The sequence below is a fragment of the Mirounga leonina genome, unplaced genomic scaffold (genome assembly GCF_011800145.1).
Source record: "Mirounga leonina isolate KUSES-001 unplaced genomic scaffold, KU_Mleo_1.0 Mir_114, whole genome shotgun sequence".
NCBI classification, from domain to species: domain Eukaryota; kingdom Metazoa; phylum Chordata; class Mammalia; order Carnivora; family Phocidae; genus Mirounga; species Mirounga leonina.
In genome coordinates, this window is record NW_023270265.1 from 32457016 (window position 1) to 32475768 (window position 18753).

An 18753-nucleotide genomic window follows, 5' to 3' on the forward strand; every position below is an offset into this window, starting at 1 on the left:
CTTGGCCTTTCAGAAATCTTTTCCATGTAATGAGCCCTGCTTTTAAAGAGTAAAAAGTGCTTCTCCTTTGTGTCTTTGACATGAAAGAAGCCTAAAATGCCAGAGACTAACATGGGACATGGGCTGTTACCGGGAGTGGGCTAACAGGGAGCTAACACTAATGTGCTAACACAAATGTGCACTAATATGGGGCATGCATTCAACCTGTCTTAAGTACTCCTGAGAGAAAAAATCCAGGGAAAAATATCTAAACTCCTGATTACAGAGAGAGAGTCCATGACACCAAAACGACCTTCTGAGAACAATTCTGAAAATATTCAGGGGCAAGGGGCATAACAATTTCCCTAACACAAGTACTTGGATGAGAGACTTCTAAGGGGTGAAGGGGGTCTAGAAAGAGTGACAATTCTGTCACAGTGGCCAAGCCTCAGTTTCCTGAAGCAGAGGTCAAAGAGCAGTTGTTTTGCCAGACTTGGTGAAGCATCATTTGAGTCACTCTTCTATTAGGCAGGTCAGCAACTCATGGAGCATGGAGCTGCCACAGAGCACCAATCCCTCGTGCACCTGGTGACTTGGATGTAAACAGTACTCCAACAAAGTACTCCAACGTCTCTTGGTAACATATATGCACATGGAATATGCTAGATTTTTTAGCTTATTATGACTCATCCAGAAAACAATCTGAAGATTTGAGAAGTCCGAAATGAAACAAAAAGTTAAGTAAATGGTTATTATGTATTTCATACCAAACTTTATTCTCGACAATGAGAAGTAACATCTTTTATTTGGACTACATTAAGCCCAATGCACATACAACATATTTAAATAAAAGTGAGTTCAGGGGCACCTGGGTAGCTCAGTCCTTAAGCATCTGCCTTCGGCTCAGGTCATGATCCCAGGGTCCTGGGATCGAGCCCCACATCGGGCTCTCTGCTCAGCGGGAAGCCTGCTTCTCCCTCTCCCACTCCCCCTGCTTGTGTTCCTGCTCACACTTTGTCTCTGTGTCAAATAAATAAATAAAATCTTTAAAATAAATAAATAGAGTTCATTCTTTGACCAGGCTGTTGCCTGGAGAAGTTAGCCATTGACACCTCCTTCCCTTTTCTGCCACAAACATTAATGATTTTGTAAAAGGGTTAATAAAGATGAGCTGAATATTTCCTTCTGTTATTTTGCCAGACAGGCAACCATGCTGTCTTACTTTACAATCCTATTATGTACTTCCGGTTGTTCCAAACAAGACTAATTTATTTTATGCAAGTCATGAGCAGTCACCACTAAAATGAGATTGATTCTGAATCTCTCTCAAGCAACCCCTCCTTGTTTTTATATTTTTTAAGTCAGTATTAAAAAAAAAAAAAACAGAGTCTTGCAAAATTCAATTTATGATTACTTTTTACTTGGAGAGCTGTAGACTCCTAAAAATGTCTTTCATTTGTGGAACATAAAAAGTAGGAAACAGGAGTTTTTTTTCCCCAAATAATTTTATAAAATGAAAAATCTAAAAAACATTTGAAAAAAAAATAAAAGAAGGCATTTCTTTCTTCACATCTATTTCCTCCTTGAGGAACAGAAATACTATTTCTGAAGGATTTCATAGTATTTATTTGTTCAGGCTTAATCTAAAATGAAACAGGCCACTGGAAATATTTTTATATTATTTATGAAAATTGGTATTTTAGTATATGATTCAAATGCAAGATTTTTTCCTTCTGTTTTTTTTTTTTTTTTCCCCAGAATGAAACATCATCTCAGACATGTTTTAAATAAAATCTCAAGATGACATTTAGCCAATGCTAGATGAATTTTTTAGGGGGGGAGTGGCAGAGGAATTGGAAGAGAGAGAATCCTAAGCAGACTCCATGCCCAGTGTGGAGCCCCATACAGGGCTCAATCTCATGACTCTGAGATCATGACCTCAGCTTAAATCAAGAGTCAGATGCTTAACTGACTGAGCCACCCAAGCACCCCTAGAAGAAATTTTGTAGCATGGTAAGCATTCATATGCTACAAAAACAATAATATAATACATTGCCATTGTCCTTTATCTAACCATCTACCAAATATTTAGTTAAGACCTACTATGTGCTGGGTACTCTTTGAGGCATTGTTTATTTTTACTGTTACATTTACTTTTACAATTGTCCTCTTCAAACCTAATATAATTTACCCCATTCCCAAACCAGCTTTAAAATATCTTTAAATAATACTTAAAAAATAAAAATAAGATTAAATTGTCCTGGATATTTGAGTTTTACAGATCCTAAGTTGAGCATGATATATTTCCTGCTAACCATATTCATTCTAAAAATCAAGTGGGAAGTAAAAACAGAGTATACTATAAAGTGTGTATCTAAAATCATTTCTTATATTTATGAAGTAAAGCTTGAGTGAAACAAGTATTTTAAAGCAAATAGGTGTAGGATTCTGTGCTGGTCCTGTCTGTACGGGATTTCTTCAGCTAGATTCTATTTCTCTGGCACAGAGCATACATCCTAACTTTGTTTTCATGCTTTCAATTTGGAGCCTACAGTCATGTCTCATAACTGTTCTTTGTGACAATCCCCTAAAACTTCCAGAATTTGGCGGGAGAAGGTTAATGAAGCCACTAGTTTTGGTCCTCATGAATTTCTCTTTTTAGAGATTTTTTCTTTTTCTCCATTTTTTCCCCTGCAATTAGCACCAGCACTACAGCCATCTTCCTCACGCTGTGAATGTGCATGAGTGTGTGTGTGTGTGTGTGTGCATCTGCACACCGTTTGTTCCATAGTGGGTTAAGAGCTTAATTGTAGAATAACAAAATAAACTTCTCTCTGAATCCTGGCTCAATAACTTCCAGAGCATGATCTGTAAACTCCTTGGTCTTCATTTACCATGGCTGTCAAATGGGCTTGTTATATAACTTCACAGGACTGTTTGGAGTATTATAAACTTTATGCACTGGACGCGAATGCCCTCAGTAAATAACAGTGTTTTTTATTATTGAATAGGAATCTACCCATAATCTTAGTTTTGTAACTGATTGACTGAGTGTGTGTGAGGACAGGAGGGATGGTTCTCATAAGTACAGTAAAGGCCTAGTATTTGTTAAATTGAATGCCTTTACTCAATATTCTTTGTAAAAAAATTCTCAGCACTCCCAATATCAGAAATAACTGCACTGATTACCCAATTACCGATGAATGTATAAAATATGTTCCCATCCAACACTGACACTTCACCTTTCATAATTCTTCCTTGGAAAAGATACTCCAACTATTTGAATAATTGCCAAATGATTTCAGCAGTTAGACCTCATTTTCCATAGTTCATTAATGATAGTATAAGGATTGTGTCAGTCTAAAAAGTTAATATTTATAACAGCTAGTTTAGTAAAATTATAAAAATCATTTGGACATCTCATTTTAAAAAAAGTTGCACAAGGAGATGTACTTTTATTCCATGCTTTTATGAACTTGTTCTCAACATTTTAAGAAAAATATTGTCAAGTTCTGACTTGGTTTAAGATTGAAGCAAATTACGCTGTCATAATTAATTAAAAGAGAAGACATTCTGAAACACATTGTTTGTTTTCCAACCTTAGTCTGACACGCCGATGAAAGCAATTAAGCAGCGAGACCTGCCACCAGGAACAGCAACCCAGCCCAAGGGACACAGAGCATTTGTGGAGAACAATTTAATAACTATATTCCCCTCATTTCCATTTAACCAGGCTATGTTCTCAGAAATAAAATGCAGTTTTAAATTTTATTTCAGTAGTAAAACTGTCTTTCTTTTTTTAAGGTATCAAACTAATACTCTACGGTGGTATATTCAACATGGTCACCCACAGCTGAAGGGTGGGTCACAGTTAGTTTCCCAGATGTCAGCAGATGTGAGGCAAACACCACTTTCAAACAATTTTTTTTAATTAAAAATGCTCCCTAGTGAACAAAACATTAATAAGTGATAACTGATTTGCTGTTTTCAAATTCCCCCAGTCCTCAAATAGAAGGAGAGCTGTGCATGAATTTATTCTAAGGAAGATCCTGAGGAAAGCAGTTACCATCTTTCAGCCAATTTCCACACTAATAGCAAGCGATGATTTGGTGGCAAACAGGTAACTAAACCGAGACAAAGGCCACAATTTGGAAATGCAGTTATTACAGATTTAATGAAGTTTCCAGCTCCCTAGACCTTTGAGTGCTGCTGACAAGAGCCAGGAGGCAATGAATAATGATTCCCTATTTAGCCACATTTCAATTACCCTCAGCCTCCCCCAGAGGACCAACTACAGGCTTCATAGTTGGCCTGACTCAAATGTCAGGGTTGTATGAACTTTGGGTGTCACTAGCTTCAGTTCTAAACTATCATTTTGTAATAGGATATGTTTATATCCCTCAGTTCAGGGGCATGGAGAGTCCTGTTCCACCTCTCCTGTGTTCAAATTTTCCTTGATATTTTTTTCTACCTTCATCAAAGCTGTATGCTTTTATACAATTGCAGAATAAATAAATCTGACATATGTTTTAAAATTTAGTCATTCCATGCACTTTTCACAGTCCAATTTTATTGCATAAAAATGTCCTCCAACTGTTAGAAATTAAGGAAAATGTATCATCTCCCTTCTAGTACGGTTGTGAATTCAAACATGGTACAAAAGACAGTGGGGTGGAAAAACCCCAAAGAGTCTATATTGGGCTTGAATCAGAAAGATTTTAGCTAATTCAAAATAGCTTAGAATAAGTATGTTTCTTTTGTCACCGAGCAAGATATAGACGGTCCCAGGGTTGATTCATTAAGTGTCACGGTGGTGACACCCATGTGCTTCCATCTTGCTTGTTAGCCATCTTCAGTTTGCTGGCCACAACTCTCGCCTGTACTCTCCAGATCCTGACAGATCGCACACTGGCTCCCCGGGCTGCATGCCTGCTCCTGCATGTCTGTGCTCCACAGCAGGAAGGAAACTAGGTCCTCCCGAGTCCCTTCTGTCAGTTCTCTGTCTACCTCTCCCATCTTCCCTTCGGCCACACTTGCTTTCTCTTGGTGGATACTCTCTTCCTTCTTCCAGGCTTCATTGACCTACTCTAGGTCCAAACTAAACTCAGGGTAGGCTCGGAAATCCAATATATTATCTGAATTTTAGCCTTTCTAAGCAATGAAGGGAGTACAGAGAGAGTCAAAAGATAAGACAGCACTTCAGTTTCAATAGTGCCATATGTGGAGTCCTAGCCATTCAAATGTCAGCAGTCTATACAGAGGATCCAGTATGTGGGCTGCAGTGGGAAGAGTGGAAAGAAGAGATAGAAATGCAGAGTGGGAAAGACACCGAGGCATCTTCAGGACAAGCTTTTCCTATAGCCCAGTTTTATCAATGGGCATCAAGAGCTAGCTAGAGGCCAAATGCCAAAGTACTCCATTCGCTTAGGAAATTGGGAAACTGCACTGAAGGATGCTTGGAAATGCAGTTCAGAAGCTCCATGGCTGCTTGGCAGGGAAGGGTTTTAAAAACCTGTGTGTTTGTGGGGCACCTGGGTGGCTCAGTTGGTTGAGCCTCCGACTCTTGATTTCAGCTCAGGTCATGATCTCTGGGTCCTGGGGTCGAGCCCCACGTTTGGCTCTGTGTTCAGCACAGAGTTTGCTTGAGATTATCTCTCTCTCCCTCCCTCTCCCTCTGCCTCTCCTCCCTCTCACCCTCTCACTCTCTCTCAAATAAATAAATAAAATTTAAAAAAAAAGAAAAAGAAAACCTGTGTGTTTGCCCTGTAAATGTCCCCTATGATAGGACATCCAAAAAAAGCCACTGGGCTTTTGTACTTAAATGTCCTGATTTTGGAAAGGGAAACTGTAGCCTTTAGAAATAGATATGATTTTAATGAAATGTTATCACTAGTTTATTGCTTTCAAAGGCAGAAGTTCTGTTTCCAAAATTTCATAGTTTTCAGCCTGATTACTGCAGAGTTCTATAAGTTCCTTTGTTTACGTTATGATTTGAGAAGCATCTAGATTTTGAGAGCTGTTTTATTTTTTTTTTTCCTGCAGATTATTCATGGTGTTTTTATATGAGAATTCACAGAATCATACAACGTCAGATAGGGAAGACAAAGAGTACCCAAATCGAATATATCTAGTCCCCGGAAACCTAGGCCAGGACAGAATGGAGAGCTGGGGCCTTCAGTCTTGGTTCTGCAGGTATTTTTATGCTGTGAGGAAATAAACCCGAGATTGGAAGATACAGACCCTGTCCTCAGGGTGTAGATGTTCTACCTGGAGACATTACAATCACACATGAAACAATTCAATGATGAGCCTCACAAGAATTTTAGTGCAGTGGTCCAGAGAAGGATCATGGGCATAAGGAGAAAGGTATCTCCTTCTGAGAGTTCTCCGTAAGAGAGGAGAACACAGGTAATACAAAGATAATCGAGTCTTGCCTGGAGATCATAGGCATTAAGAGGGCTCATTTGTCAGTAGTCAATTTTGCATTTGTTAGTTTTTTCCCATAGTCAGAGCACATAACAAGTAACTTACTGCACGTCTGTACCTACCTCTCAGCCAAAGGAATAGAACATTACCTATTGAGTTTAAGCCATCTATAAACTCTCACAGTATTCCATGTGATTATTTCCAAAACCCAGTCCTGTCCATCCAAAATACTGGAAACTTACGGAGCCAGTACCATCAAAGACAGGATTTCCAAATTGTTTGGAGGATACAAATAGCTAGTCACTCATGAAAATACGGTGTATTACCTCAGAACAGCACCACATGATAAAAAAATTATGGCCTTTTATCTGAATTTTGGTATAACTTTAAAGTTCAGGTTAATAGTTTCTACCCTTAATACTAGGTAAGGCACTGTCCACTTTTCATAAATCTTTTGTCTCCTTTTCTAAGATAAGGAAACTATATCTCTGAGGAGTTTACATCTGAGGAATTGGAATGGTTGAATAAGAGGTACACATGAAAATTAGGGTAATTTGGATTTAAATTCAGTCCTCCTGGCTTTAAATCTAGGTCTGTTTATCTTTTTTTTTTTTTTTAATTTTATTATGTTTTGTTAATCACCATACATTACATCATTAGTTTTTGGTGTAATGTTCCATGATTCATTGTTTGTATATAACAACCAGTGCTCCATGCAGAACATGCCCTCTTTAATACCCATCACCAGGCTAACCCATCCCCCCCCTCCCCTCTAGAACCCTCAGTTTGTTTCTCAGAGTCCATAGCCTCTCATGGTTCATCTCCCCCTCCGATTTCCCTCCCTTCATTTTATACTTCCTGCTATCTTTTTTTTTTTTTTAACATGTAATGATTTATTTGTTTCAGAGGTACAGGTTTGTGATTCAACAGTCTTACACAATTCACAGCACTCACCATAGCACATACCCTCCCCAATGTCTATCACCCAGCCACCCCATCCCTCCCATCCCCCACCACTCCAGCAACCCTCAGTTTGTTTCCTGAGATTAAGAATTCCTCGTATCAGTGAGATCATATGATACATGTCTTTCTCTGATTGACTTATTTCACTCAGCATAATACCCTCCAGTTCCATCCACATCGTTGCAAACAGCAAGATTTCATTCCTTTTGATGGCTGCATAATATTCCATTGTATATATATACCACATCTTCTTTATCCATTCATCTGTCAATGGACATCTTGGCTCTTTCCACAGTTTGGCTATTGTGGACATTATTACCAACTTTTTCATAGACATTTCAAAGCTTATGTTCTGTGGTCATTCTGGACTATATTCTAATATTGATTTATTGTACATGTGTGTTTCAGGGCAAGCTAAGTAACCTATATAAACCTCAATTTGCTTACATGAAAAATAGAATATCATAATATATATTTTTGTTATAGAGTTATTCCAGATAGTAAATGAAATTATTGTAAAGTGCCCAGCCCAGTGTCTGACACCAGTAAATACTCAATAAATGGCAGTTATCATTGCTTTACTCTTGAAGAAGATGACTTGAAAATCAAAAGCAAACACTCACGGATGCCTGGGTGGCTCAGTCAGTTAAGGGTCTGCCTTCTGCTCAGGTCATGATCCTAGGGTCCTGGGATTGAGTCCCACATCAGGCTCCTTGCTCCAAGCTCCCCCTGCTCGCTCTCTCCCTCTGATAAATAAATAAATAAATAAAACCTTAAAAAAAAAAAAGACAAACAGTGCTTACATTTGAAATATCTTTGTAAGAGGGAGAGTCTGCCCATGGGGTGAATGATGTGGATGTCATATGGGAGTGATCATCTGTGAGTGCTGGAGAGCTAGGCTGACATAATTGAAATTATGCTTGGCCTATGGTCTTGCTTATTATATATCACATAATTCTCTTTATGTGTAAATAAAATGAAATATGCACATATTAATATATGTACATGTATATGCATGCATTTTCTGTTATTAAAGGGTGAATCTTGGTTCTTGCTTATTCTTGCTTCTGCTCAGAATTAATTAATGCAGGCCAGTTCAGGGGCATGTTGGAGGCCATGTTTTTCTCATCAAAGCAAAAATGTTTCCAGTGGCAAACCTGCAAACTATTTTTGAATATGAAATCTTAAAGTTCATTCTAATTTATGTTTTAGATGCAAAAACTTTCATTGCCAGGCAGGCTGAGGAGACTGTGGTGCCTTCAAATAGTGAGTTGCTTGCAAAGAGCTCTAGGAAGAACAATCTCATGATGCAGATAGTAAGAGTCATTGTCTTTCCTGAAGGAAACTCTAAAAACAATCAGTGCATGTAAGACATTTGCTTATTCACCAGTCCAGACGACCAGTGAAAGTAAGTTTGAATCATCTCTGTGACACTTTTACATAGAGCTTTACAAATTGGATATTGTAAACGTCAACTTCCGCAAACCCTGCAGGCCTTTCTTTCAACCAAACACAAATACAGAAGTGCACAAGAGCATCTGAAGAAAGTTTTTGGAATATTATTTCTTTTTTTAAAAAAAAGATTTTATTTATTTATTTGAGAGAGAGAGAAAGCGCACAAGCAGGGGGTTAGTGGCAGAAGGAGAGGGAGAAGCAGACTCCCTGCTAAGCAGGGAGCCCGTCACGGGGCTCGATCCCAGGACCCCAAGATCATGACCTGAGCCGAAGGCAGACGCTTAACTGACTGAGCTACCCAGGTGCCCCTGGAATATTATTTCATGTGGGAAGCAAAGGAAGATTTATAAGCAAACAGCTGACCTTCTCCAAGACACTTTTTGATATTACCTGTTTCACATTTTGCTTTTCCAAGAGACTTTCTTGAAAATTTCTCCAGAATGGATGACAGTGATGAAATTTGTTGGGATCACAGACCATTGTCAGGCTTTATGTTACCTCAAGAGAAAGCATGGGTAAGAGAAGGTCAAGCTTGTTCTCTATCACAGGAAGAATACTTTCCATAGAAGCATCAAGACTCAAGTTCTATCTCTTTCATAAAACCTCAGCCTATCTCCCCTCTCTTAACTTCGACCACACTTACTTGCTCTTGGACCATACGCTAGTCACATTTGTCTTCTGTTTCTTAAATGGACCAAGATTATGTCTCTACTGGGTCCAAGCTTTATCTTCTTTCCATGTTACCCCCGGCCTTCCCCTCCTTGTTTCATTTGTTTCCATTATTCAGAATAAAGTTCACATCTGCAGACAGAATATCTTGGAAGTCCAATATAAATTGAATCCCCCTGTTTTTGATAGTGGTCCGGACTATTCCTTGATAAGAATTTGATACTACATTATGTGTTTGATTATTTAGTATTTGGTCCCTCATTTCACTGGGAGTTGAAGAAGGCAAGAGTCGTGTGTGTTTTATTCATTAATTTGGTTGCAGGACCAAGCACAGTGACCAAGTCAGAGGAATAATTAATGTCACCTGAATCAAAAATGAACAGGTACTGTTAGCTCTTACTTCCTAATTCCCCATTTTGTAGAATCAATTTGTTATGATTGTCTTGTTACCCCCATATTCTCTGAGCTCCATGATAGCAGAGATGCATTTTTAAGCCTTTTGGAGACTAACACTATGTCTTTTTCACAGAGGAGACCAATGGTATTTGTTGCTTAACATTTGAAGTGTTCTGACTGTAAACTTTAAATATCTCATACAGTAAGTTTACAAACATTATGGAGAGTTCTGTTTCCACTTAGGATGTTAAAAGCTGATGGAAATGCAATATGGGATGGCCACATTGAAACAGAGTGAGTGGAGGCTCCCTGCATTTATTTGTGGGACTCCAGGATCCTGTAATACAGTATGAATTTAAGCCAACTTCTACAGCTGTCTGCCTGTCTGATCTACATGCCTAGTGGCAAAAGAAGCAATGCTACAGGTATGAAACAAGAATTTATTCTTCAGGAAACTATAATTCATTATTATTATGAAATTGACATAGAGTCTGAGAAACACTTGGGTAAGATGTTGAGATCATAAGAGGTCAAGGGTCAGAACTGGAGAAGCAGAGCCCAAAAACAGAGCCAAGTTTTGCCACGGGGCCCTAATCTCCACATGAGTGGCAAAGAATACCCACCCTCCCAACTCCTGCACCTGACTTTTCATTTAAAGGCAGTTTCTATCTCTGGATTATGTGGATTTAATAAGGTGCAGGCCAGGAATTCTGCTCTCTCTGTCTCCCTCAGGAGTGCTCCTCTGTGCTGAATAGTGATGAATCTGCTCAACAATTTAGCCAGACATTTGCATGCCAATTGTAACTCAAAAATGCTCTGATGAAACTGTTGAAGTGAGATTTTTCCCTCATAAATATATTAAAAATAAAATAGGAGAAATGCTATGTCTATTCATATGAAGCTGAGATTTTTGTTCAGTGATTTTAATGAATGCATGGACTTACTTTAACTCCCCCTTCCAGGAATTGATTGCCAGATAAGATCACTGACAAATCTCTGCAGTATCCAGTTCCCCCATTACACACACAAAAAAGGATTTCATTTCCATTCCCATTTTATTGGTATGACATTCCAGCACTCCATTAAGAAAACCTAGATGCTGTATACTTAACAACACATCCCAACATTCTTGGGCTTTTTTTCCTAGAAAATATTCTCCCTTGAAAAGACATTGTGCTTGGCTGTCACCCACCCAGAACTCCGAATAAAATGAGTAAATATGAACTTTAAAATAGGAAGAATGTCCAGAAGGGTAAAATTAAGTACTATCTGAAAACAATTCTGACCTAAGGATATACCAGAGTTTTCTGTATTTCTCTTCTTGCTTCATTTCAATGAAACTGACATCAAACAAGCTTTGTTTCTCAAATACCAAGGGACATTGGGAAAAGATGTTTAGAAGCAATATTGTGTCATTTAAAGGCAAGACTGAAGGATTCAGCCCCTTTCTCTGGGATATAATTGGTTTATTCTTTGAAGACAGCTGCCTGGAAAGTCTCCACTAGTGCTAGAGACTTGTTGATATTAAAGAATTAGTACAATTACAGATCTCCTCTTGTCCAGAGCAACAGAGCGTTATGTGCTCCCAGAAAGGCTCCTTTGTCCACTCCATATCCTAGCATCAAACCACTTTGGTCTTAGGCATGTTTATGGACATGTTACCTATTTTAAAACAATTCTTTGAGAAGATTGGCGAGTAGGTCACCTGTATTTTAAAAATACCTGTAACCTTAACAATCTTCTAAATCGGGACATTAAGCGCCTCTTCCATAAAGAGCAAAATGACAATCTCCTGTGATTTCAAAATTGGTAAAACAAATGAAAATCTAGCTTCAGTTCCTTTTATAATACAGGAAGAGCCACTTCCTTTTATTATGCAATTAGACCTCTGTCATATGTCCTATTTCAATTTTGCTTTGGTTCTCTGGAAGTTCATTAGTGAGTTTTATGTCTCATGATCTTACAGTTCTTAAATGTATCTTATGATCTTAAAATTCTTAAATGTAGACTTTTTGATTTCAGTTCTATCAATATTACTCATTATTGCTTAATTCTTCCTTTTCCTTTGGTGATTATATTTAGCTTTGTTGGAGCTTTGTTTTCATTGTTTTGTTTTTTTTTTAGTTAGTGAGGTTTATCCTGTTTTGGTATCTGTACATTTTATTAAACACTACTTTAAGTGTTTTTTGAAAGCCCTTAATGAAAGAGGAATAACTGATACTTATAAATACACTGGGCATTTATAGAAAGCAAAATAATTTCACATAAAACTCAAAGTTCCAGTAAAGAGAGCATTCCACCAAATTGGCCAAATTACCCTCATTTGATGACTTTATAGGACCAACACATTTTCTTCACAGGCATTGTGTAAACTTATAATGCACAACATAAACTACACTATTGGATGTTTTCTAAATCCTGTGGTGGAAGTGGGGAAGGCATGAAGCAGGTGGGTTTTAGAGTCAGATGTCTTGGGTTAGGGACCTCAGTTCTTTCACTGCTGTCTATGAGACTATTAATAAGGTACCTGACCTTGTCAACTGCATTGTCCTTAGCTGTGAAATGGAGATAGTGGTAGAATCTGCATTCAGTCTTGTGTTCAATCAACAGTGATTTAGTACTTATTAGTGCAAGTTAATTTCATTTCTTATTAGTTCATTTGATATTTTTATAAAAACTTTATTTTATTTAGAGAGAGAGATAGAGAGAGTGCAAGTTGGGGGTGGGGTGGGTTGGGCAGAGGGAAAGAATCTCAAGCAGACTTGCCCCTGAGCTCAGACTGAGACATGGCTCAATCTCTGGACTCCAAGACCATGACCTCAGCTGAAACCAAGAGTTGGATGCTCAACCAACTGAATCACCCAGGCACCCCAGCTCATTTGATCTTTATGCTAGCCCTATGATTTTGGTAAAAACAGTGGAAGGAACCCAATGCTCAGGAAGATCATATAGTTAATAAGAGGCACATGGACTCTAAAATTTTCTACCTTTTAATTGACATGATATTCAAGTCCATCCTTTGAAAATGTAGTGTATAAGTGTTCCTTTATCAAGCACCTCATGTGAGAAGTCTTTGCTTACCTCCTTCTTGAGGGCCCACCTGCCCTTCCTTTGTGCTTCCTTAGCTGCACCCTGGTTCTGCTCTCACAAGGGGTACCCCATCACAGGGCAGTCATCCATGCGCCTGTTTCCTCTCACTAGACCTTAATATGTTTGAAGGAAGGGATTGTATATAACCTTTGCACCATCAGCACCGCTATTATAATAACTCAATCAACATTTGCTTAATGAGTAAATGAGTATGTGAATGAATTAATATAATTTGCTTCATGTTTAGATTCCTCCAAAGCAGAAGCTCATCTGCATGAGCTTATCATAGATGTAGCAGACATGGCTGTTTTTCTTCCCAGTATCCCTTCAACTTTTATTCTCTCTTATATAAGCTTTATTTTACTTTGGTCAGTGATGTAGCAAACTAAAATATTCAATTTCCCAGTTTTTCTTGAAGGTAAGAGAAGCTAAATGACAGTACTTTCCTAGGAAATGTAAGCAAATATCTACTGGGAATTTCTGGAAATATTTTAGTTTTCTAATGCAAGCATTACCATTTCTTGTTGCTTCTTTCTTTTCTTCTACCTGAAATACTGACATGAGCCAAAAGGAGAAGCCTACTCGCAAGGTGAGAAAGAAATCCCTGAGCTAAGTTATAGGAAAATAGACGGAGCCTGGTCCTTTGAGCAGCTGCACAAGCCCAGGATTACTTAGCTCTGGGTTTTTATTACATGACGAACATCAATAATCTCCATTTGGCTAAGCCATTATAATAGGTTTTCTGTTACATACAATCTAATAAAATCCATAACTGACAGCATCTAAAAGATTGCTTGAACTAATTGCTTTGGAGAGAACAAATGAATACGTGTGTAACTATGGCAGTGAACAGGAAATTTTCCATTTTGTTTCCAAAACTTAATTAGTATAGGACTCAGGATCCATTTCTAGGAAGAAATGATAAATTTTTCAGTGCACTTTGCTAGGATTAAGTGATCACTTAAATGCAGGCTTGCCCATGGACTGCTCTGCCAGATACTGCTAATATCCTCTGTAAGATTTTGTCTTTTAAACATGCACAAATTCATGTCCAATCCCAGCTCCAACTTGAGAGAGAGATATGGATGGAAGAAAGCACCATTGGACTAAAAAGTAAAAGTCATCTGTTACAGACTTAGTTTTTGTCACTTGATGGCCAAGTTATATAATTTTTAAATGAGCTTAAAATCACTGAGAAAGCAGCCACCACCTGTCACCCATTTTCCACTGCAATTGAGACCTTAGCCTGAAATTAAACTCCTCTGTTTCCTCATTTACCCTTCCAACTGCTGCCTCCTGAGACTCATGGAATTGGCATCTTCAAGGAACCCACACATCCTTTCACACTCTTGAAAACCACAGCCAACCACCCCTGCATTCTTGCAATTGTTCCCAGGATTGCTTGTCTTGAGCTGTCACCGTTATTCACGCAACACCCCCACTGAGCAGGGATCAAGAGAGTGAATTGTCTGAGCTTGCTCATGAGTAAGTTGAGCTGTCAACTCAGGAAAATTGAGTTTTGCAAAGAGAGAGAGAGCCCAGAGTTTTACAGATTGTGTTTCTGAGAAGACTTGGAGACAGCTGCATTCTCTTTGCTCATCATTTGGTGAAAGATCAAAACATCCTCTGGGAAGATGCCTACATAGAGGCAGTAACTGCTGTGGCCATCCTTCCTCCCCATAGCTGTCTGGAGAGCCCATGCTTTTAATCACACAACATATGTAGGAGACATGCTCTCAAAAGTAAATGTCATGACAATTGTAACTGTAAATCATATGGTTGCTGGAGCCTCTGGCCCTAAGGATCTAGGCAAAATTGCCTTAAATGTAGGACACACATAATTCCATGGCTTGTGGGGGTCCACAGATCCCCAAAAGATTTCTGTGAATTTCATGGGGGCTTCAGTTTCCTTGACCTCTCTTGCTTCTTGGGGCTGGTATCTTTGTTTACTTCTGGGACACTGATCCAGATTTTAAACTCAATCCTCCAATGCATTCCCCATCAATGCCACAACTGCACAATTAATTCACTTATTTTACTTCACTGAAGACGTAGGGGTCATGAGGAAATCAGCAGTCACGTGACAAACCATAAAGTAAACAATTTGATGGTTTTCATTAGACATTTTCTTCCTGAGGTCCTAGTTAGCAGCTTACGACCCAGAATCCAGACCCTCCCTTGCCAACTTCTCCTTTCTCTTGTGTAGTCAGTCTTTCACTTTGCCCTGGACTCACCATCAGAGAGTATCCTGGGATAAGAACACAATAGTTATGCATCATCAGATCTACAACAATGAAGAGACACTGACATCCTCTGTGTGTGTGTGTGTGTGTGTGTAAGAGGTCTATCAGTAAGGATCTCTCCATTCACAATAGTATGTGAGTTTTAGAAATTATGATGAATGAGGTACCAGATATTCTAATATGCTGGCATCCAAATCACTTTTGCTGGATTAACTTTTACCTCTTCAATGACATCAAATCTATCATCAGACCAAAGTCTTAACATTAGTCCAACCACTGGAATCCTTCTGAACTTTGAGTGTTTGTATGGCACCCTACCTCAGCATAATATGGAGTTGCAAAGAATTTGAAATTATGTCTTATTGGGTTAGCATGTGTTGTTGAAACATAAGTCATTTTTCTATATCCTAAACTGGTACACAACCCCACCATCAACTATACTACTCTAATGGGGAAGCTGTTGGAATGTAACAATCCATCTGTTCACTTGAGAATAAAGGATCTTATCTGCTCCCAGCCTGATGTGTATTGTTTTTACAACTTTAAATACAGCACCAGAGGTAGGCTCTGGTATTTCCCTCACTCTATCTGGCATTTCTGGAAGAGAGATCCTAAAACAGACTATAATAAAGTTTATTATCCATCTGCATCTCAGATGCAATACACATTATCTAGGAACTGCACACAGATTTCCAAGTGTGGCTTCATTAGGTAGTGTTACTATCTGAGAAGAAGAGTGTCCCAGTGACTAATAGATGATATCTAAAAGGTAGCAGGTTACACTCTGCTGTGACCATGTCTTATTTTCTAAAGCCTTCACCCCACACAAGCCCTACTCCTCTGCTGCATTTGGTTGGGTAAATATTCTCCCTTTTTTGTGTTCTCTCTGGAGCATGAGCATTGTGTGTGAATGTGTCTTTTGGAATAAAAATTATTCAGTGTTCCATTAATGAGATAATGTATTTATGTGTTGTGACAATAAACACAGCTGCAAAATGGACCATAAAGAAATAGACGACTTGCAGATTTCTGTGCCCAATGTGTCAACTGTAATTGAGAAATAAATTAAATGATCCATCTGCTTCCCATCATCTACTCCTTTATTTTTGTCAGTATCCATGGTTTTTAAAACCAGTCAGAATTATTTATACTAATTACTCACTAAAAAAATGAAAATCCATATAGAAATTAAATGACTCTGTAATGCAATTTTGCCAACCCTTAACATACTGTGCTTCTTTCCAACCCTCAAATCTAATGACTATGATGAATTATTTCTCCTTATTAATAGTTTCCACTTTATCATGCCAATACTATTGAATTTTCTCTTTATTACTGTCTTATAAACACTGCTAAAATAATGTATAAGACTTAACAGTAATCTAATCTGTTACGCCAGTAGTGCTTGCCAAGGAAAAAGAAAACAACCAAACAAGGAATAAAAATAAAATAAAAAAGTGAACAAAAAACCTATTTAATGTAGGTTACAGTGGCAAGATTCAATCTGCTCACTAATAATATTCATAGTTTAGGGTTAAAATAGCCAACAGCCACTGGAACTAATTAAATATAATTGTACTATTTCCTCCCCAACTTCAAAGTTATAATTATCCCCCTGAGAAACCACAAATCAGTGCTGGGGAAAGCAGAAAAAACTTCTTTGTTTTCTCAAACATTTTCACATTCATGCTTCTCTGCTCTGGAACTTTTGTTTGCTTGAGCCCCCAGGGATAACCCTGAGATAATCCTATAAAATATTTGTAGTGTTTGGGGTGAGATGGAAGGGAGTAAAAATGGGGAACTTTCTTTTAAAAGGTCTTTATTGGCATCATTTTCTTTTTCTTTTTCTTTTTTTATTACAAATGAAATCCGTGTTCACCATTAAAAAGGAGTGAAGGAATAGAATTTAAAGAAAACCAAAAGGAAAAGAAATAGAAATCATCTACATCCTAGTCAAGCAAATAGAAGCTAACACCTTGTTGTTTATTCTGGCAGCATTTATCTGTGCATTGTACACATATTTTTTTTTTTTAACAAAGTTGAGATACTGTGAGATTGTTTTGTAACATATTTTTCTCAATTAACAAGATGGTGCATCTTTCCATGTCTATAAATACAGATTCACATCATCGTTCTTAATGGTTGCATAGATACAAGTTATGTTGCCAATTTTCCATTGCTATATAGAGTTTAACCTTTGAACAACACGGGAGTTAGGGACATCAACCCCCACTCAGTCAAATGTCTGCATATAACTTTTGACTCCCCCAAAACTTAACTACTAATAGCCTAGTGTTAACTGGAAGCCTTATCGATAACATAAAGAAGTCAATTGATATATATTTTGTGTTAAATATATGATATACTCAGTGTTATTAAGGAAATCATAAGGAAGAGAAAATATATTTATGATACTATACTGTATCAGAAAAAAATTCTGCATATAAGTGTACCCATGCAGTTCAATCCCGTATTGTTCCAGGGCCAACCCTAATAGCTATGTGGATGTAGCCAGTGTATTTGGTTCTGTTTCTTTTTGATTGCTCTCCTGTAGTCTAGTAGTCTACGGGATTTCCTTCTAAAATGAGGATGTTTTGACCCACGTTAGAAGCTCTATGGATCAGTGACAGCAATTCTTCTACCCCAATCTTAGAAGTCACTTTTTCCCCCTAGTTTTATTGAAGTATAATTGACAAAGAAAAATTATATATATTTGGGGTATATACCTTGCCTGATGTTTGATGTATCACACACACACATACACAACATTGTGAAATAATCACCACAATCAAGCTAATTAAGATATCTGTCACCTCATATAGTTACCATTTTTTCTTTTTCTTTTTTTCTCTTATGATAGAACACTGAAGAATTACACTCTTATAACATTCAGGTATACAATACAGTACTGTTAACTAAAGCCACACCACTATACAAAGTTTCAATTATGCAAGATGATTGTCTTCTACAAGTCACTCTTTTTAAAAGCTGGATAAACAGAAGCAGAGCTATTTTTAAGAGTTTAAGGGTATTTTTAAAGATTTTATTTATTTATTTGAGAGACAGAAAGAGGGAGAGAGAGAGAGAAAGCACAAGCAAGAGGGGCAGCAGCAGAGGGAGAGGGAGAAGCAGTCTCCCCACTGAGCAGAAAGCCCAAGGCAGGACTGGATCCCGGGACCCTGGGATCATGACCTGAGCTGAAGGCAGATGCTTAACCAACTGAGCTTAGTTGTTGCACAAGCCAACTCCTCTGCCTAGTTAGGGTCTTGAGATTTCTATCAGTGACAGGGCTTATTGTGGTGAGTGTAAGGGAGACAAGCAAAGCCGCTTTCCATTTACCACTATGCGTCTGCCCTAACAGTTGCTCTTACCTCAGGCTGGGATGTCCTGCCGAAGAGCTTTTCCACTCAGGATGTGTGTGGTTTGGGGCAAACAGCTTAACATTTCTCCGTCTCCCTTTAGCCATTTGTTATAATGGAATCATAGCAGTCCCTACCTTATGAGACATTTATAACAAATAAAGGAAATCATA